Genomic DNA, 5,119 nt, shown 5'->3' with positions numbered 1-5,119 from the left:
TGCTGGCACCCAATGCATTGTGGGCAGCAAAGAAAACGAGGACAACATAAAAGGACGAAAAAGATGATGGAAAAGTGTGTCGCGTGCATTTTTTTTTATTTATATTTTGATTTTTTTTTCCAGATGTGTCACTGTTAATCAGGTGTGGGCAAACTACGGCCTGGGGGCCACATGCGGCCCATTAAATGTTTTAATCCGGCCCGCCGAATTTGAGAATATTTATTTTCTAAATACTGTGGTTTTTCAAAGACATATATATATATATATATATATATATATATATATATATATATATATATATATATATATATATATATATATATATTGTAATGCTTTTGTTCACTTTCATTTAAAATTAAATGTATTTTTTTTTTCTCCGATGAGGTGAGGTTACCAAAACACTCCATCCATCTGCTCCTGGTCCAGCCCCTCTGTCAAATTTTAGAACCCATTGTGGCATGCCAATCAATCATTATTGCCCTGCAATCGCAGAAAAAAATATTTTGTGAATGAAAATGTTTAATTCTGTTCTCACCTCATTCTGTTGCCTTGATAGTTTGCTGGCATGTTCTGAAATGTAATGATACATTAATTCATCTTTATTGCCTGGAATCAATCTATATCAGTTAAATGAAAGTAAATAGTGTCCATTTTAGCCACACAACTGCTTTAAAGTTTCTACCTATGGATATATGGACAGTCCATCCAGTTTACAATGTTTACCATTTGAAACTCTCACCCTTCTCTGGGCACATAAAATGTTCACATTCTCTGTTCAATCTGTTCCAGGACAACAACCACAAGCCCATTTTGCTTTCCCCTCCTGGTCTGTTAGCGCACGCACGTTAGACAATTCAGGACACTGAAATGGTTGACAGAACAGAAACTGGGAGATTTGTTTACCTGCATTCATTCCAACTCTTTCTCAGACGCTCACACACAAATTCATGACACAAATGTGATTGATCAAAGAAAGATGACAGGCACATAGTAGATTCAAAATTTCTCTTTGAGTTCAGAAGTGTGGTGCCACTTTTCTGGCAAACATCATATTACTAACTAAATTAATTATTGTTATGAGCAACTTGTTCCCACAACCTAACGGATGTCCTGCGTCTATAGCTAGTGTCACTGACTGCGTCCTTCATAAATTCAGGTGGCGTCAGTCTGTGCTGTGCAATTGCAACAACCTTGGGTCAATTTAATTACATTAGAAAGGAAGAAAACTTTTAATGACTTAATAATGACATTTTTTTATTGCCTGTGTCTAGAATGTTCCCCATCTAGCTTTCATGTGAGGTGAACGGTTATACTTCAGTGTACTCATTGAAGTCGTGAATTTTTAGCTTTAACCATGCAGATGCATCCAATGACTTGTCTGAGACCCTTATAGCGCTTTTGGAAATACATTTATGTTGTATCACGATAAACGAACACACCCTCTTTGAAATTTATGCTGTTTTTTTATTCTTTTTAATCGATCAGATTTGACCATTTTCAATGTGCACACTGACAAATTTAATGGCCCACACTTGTGTGGGTATTTTGTAGAAGTATGCCATTGAAAATACAGATTGAGGCAAACTCAAGATACTCTAACCGAGTTGTTTGGATGTACTTATTTATGTTGACTGTATATCTGGCCTTCTCTGACAAGAAATGTACACAAACGACAGAAAACAGGCAAACTATGATGTGATTGTTGCATTATTGTTCAAGTACAAAAATAAGATCCTCCGAATGCTGAATCAGACAAGTGAAGTTCTTCATCCGAGAATACGTTTATGTCAATATCTTAATTAAATCCTGCGGGGGGTAGGTGGTGGCGAGAGAAAGGCTGTACTCTAAAAAGCAATACGGGAAACGAGCCAGGGAGATCATTACCAATCAGCCTGTGTGGTTTTTACATCCCTGTGCACTGCTCCATGACAGTGAAAGCACTAAAGCTCAAATGAGAGCTGCAGATGGAGCCGAGGCCTGGGGGTTCTGGTTTACCATACTGGTATCAATGTGGAAACAGTAGGGGGGTACAAACTGACAAAATGATGTCATATGCATTAGGAAGCGACTGGCTTGCACTTTTTTTCATGTTCTAAAGCTAAATCCCTTTTGACAGCGGACCCAGTGATGAGGTCAGAGTTTGGAAGGGCACATGTCATCTTTCTGACAGAAAGGCTTAGTGAAATGGGCAGCCTATCAGAGAAAACCCTACAATACCTGCTGGTTGCTGTAAATTACATTTATCATCTCTCTGTGAGTTACGAGCTGCGGACACAGATATGAAGTGTTCAGGTTGTCTCACGCAGCATTGTGGAGGGTCTCCGCATGCAGGATCTCACAAAAGTGAATACACACCTTTCATTTTTTAAAATATTTTCATTTTATTCAATACTAAAAAAAAAATACACTTTGCTTCGCCGTAGAGTAGCCAATGTATAGATTCTGTATAATGTCGTATACATTAAACCCTCATCCATTGCGGGTTTCAGGTTTGCATTACGCTATTTCCCGGTACAGTCAATAACTCGGCCTCCTTGTATATTGGGCGCACTGTAATTCCACCTTTGACCACAAGATGGCGGAACACTTATTTACATTGTTGAAATGTATGGAATGCTATGTGCTGTAATCCTGCTTTTTAAACCAACAGAAAACGATGGCTGCTGGTTCGTTTTGTAAGGTTTAGCTTTGGGCATAATTATTGATGTATATTGTTCGATGATAAGTTTCTTAATTTCGAAAAAACAGGATTTGCTAATAGTAAAAACATAAGGGGATCTGTACATCAGTCAATATTTTAGTTTTATATCCATACATCTAGTTCTCTCTTAATATATGATATCTGTGTAAATGTGTTTATTTTTTTTAAAAGTGGGTTTTAAGACCACAAAAAATACAATGTTGTAAATGTTCTTATTCTCAGGTGTGAAACACGTTTAAACTACTGGTTGCGTCTTTGTAAAAGAAAAGGAGAGGAAAAGTTTAAGCAAACATTGTCACACACTTGTGTGCAAAATGGTAAGAAACTAGCTGTGAGAAATCATATTCTGTAAAATGTTGCTTTACAACTCTGTCTCTTTTCTTCCTATAGGACCATTTTAAAGCCTTTCAACTATTTCTCAAGAATTGCTGAAATGCAATTCAGTTCACATTCTTCTCTCTGAGCCTGTTCAATCTGTTCCAGGACAATAATCACAGCCCATTTTGCTTTCTGCCCCCCGGTATTTTATCTCAGGTACATTCGAGTATTCAGAATCATGTAATGGTCGACAGAACAGGAACTGAGATTAAAGATATTACTCATAATAGTTGATTTTGCTACTACTACTAGACAAGATACAACTTTATTTGACATAGTATACAATGAGGATCCAACTTCTGTCTTAAGAAATTATGTTTTCAGAATACATTTCAATTTAGACAAATCATGGCTCCTCATATTGATCAACCATTTTCATCATTTTAATTACAGAGTAGGTTTTTCCACAATAACTGAGAAGCGGAAGGAGCAAAAAAGGGCGATGGGCCTGAAACGGTGAGTCTCAGCTTCTACATGGGACAAAATCAATTCGCATCAGTGTCCACATCCATTTGTTCTAACATAGATGATGTCGTTACAATCAACGTACGTACCACTTATATTTTAGATACACTCCCTTCCAAAAGTATTGGAACAGTTAGGCCAATTCCTTTTTTTTAATGTAGAGTACTGACCATTTGGGTTGGACACTTGGCTGTGTGATTTTCTAGAGTTACTACCTGTGTGTACAAAAATACACTCACAAGCTGCTGCAGTTAGACCAAAAATCATCCCCAGATGCTCGTGAAGAGGCAAACTGGTCATGTGCCTTGCTCATTCAGCCATACCCCTCAAAGGCATACAGGCGCATAATTGTTGCAACTTCATACTTAGTAATTCTGCTTTAACATTTTTTTCCTTTATATTCTCTTTTATTCTATTTTAGACATTACAGAAGCCATTCAGTAGCCATTCAGTACTGTTTGTTGGTTGAACGCATGGGAACAAACAAAAGGTACCATTTGATCATTTTGATATCAGATCCAGATGTAAATTTCTAAAGAAAAAAAAAAAAGCTGAACATGTGACCTGTTTTATATTCATAAATGTAGTCAGTCTACAGCAAACATGAAGTCATTTGACTTAGCCTATTCCAATTCCTTTCGGCGTGTGTACATTGACACACAGTTACACGGTACTCATTGGAGTTCATGAAAACCAGTTTTAGTATTTAAATCATGTACCGTATAAGATGACACCTTGTCATTTTTCCACACATATGCAACTCCACAGACAAAAGAAGAATAACATGAGATTCTCTCAGTTAGAAAAGTACTTGTGACTTTAACTTCAACAGTTCTTGATTTCTATCATATCTATCTTTTCACTATATTTTGTCAAATAAGTATACATGCATAAATAGATGATGACGTGTCTTTTGATTAGGAGACTTTTACTAAAGGGAGGGAAATTGCCTGCATGCACATTAAATTATATGGTGTGTGTGTGTGCGTGTGTGTGTGTGAGTGCGTGCGCGCGCACGCGTGTGCGTGTGAGGGTCATTCTACTGTCCTGTACATTAAGCTAAGTGCTCCTCCGCTCTCCTGCAGTACTAAATGGAGCCTTATGGCTTGGGGGGGTTAGGGGAGTGGGGTGTCCCTATCCCGGGTCACTGCATCTGTGAATCATCATATTCAGAGGAGGAAAAAAAAGATCCTTTTGTGTTTTTGTACTGTGTGCATCTTTTTCTTTATTCTATGTGATGATTACAATCCTCTCCAGCATGCCTAATATGATGCAAGCCTGAGTCGAGGAGCGTTTAAATAGCATATCCAAATCCATATTTACTCTGAATTATTCACTCCCCTCTTTTCCTTCTTTAACTATTGATTTTTTTTTTTTAGTTACCGCAAGGAAATGAATAGGTGGTGTGATACATCAAAGAGCTAGTCGTTGCTGCAGTGAAGCAAGTGTCACCGCTCAGGTGACGTAAATGCTCTAAGGCTAATGCTCAGGATCTGATCAAATTCTTCAGTTTTGCACATTCATGGAGCTGATTGGTTAACACAAGGGATCAGGCTGACGAGAAGAGGTGGTAAC

The sequence above is a fragment of the Idiotropiscis lumnitzeri genome, chromosome 1 (genome assembly GCF_059441095.1).
Source record: "Idiotropiscis lumnitzeri isolate Australia: NSW breed Sydney's pygmy pipehorse chromosome 1, RoL_Ilum_1.0, whole genome shotgun sequence".
NCBI lineage: Eukaryota > Metazoa > Chordata > Actinopteri > Syngnathiformes > Syngnathidae > Idiotropiscis > Idiotropiscis lumnitzeri.
Note: the sequence above shows the minus strand (reverse complement) of the source record.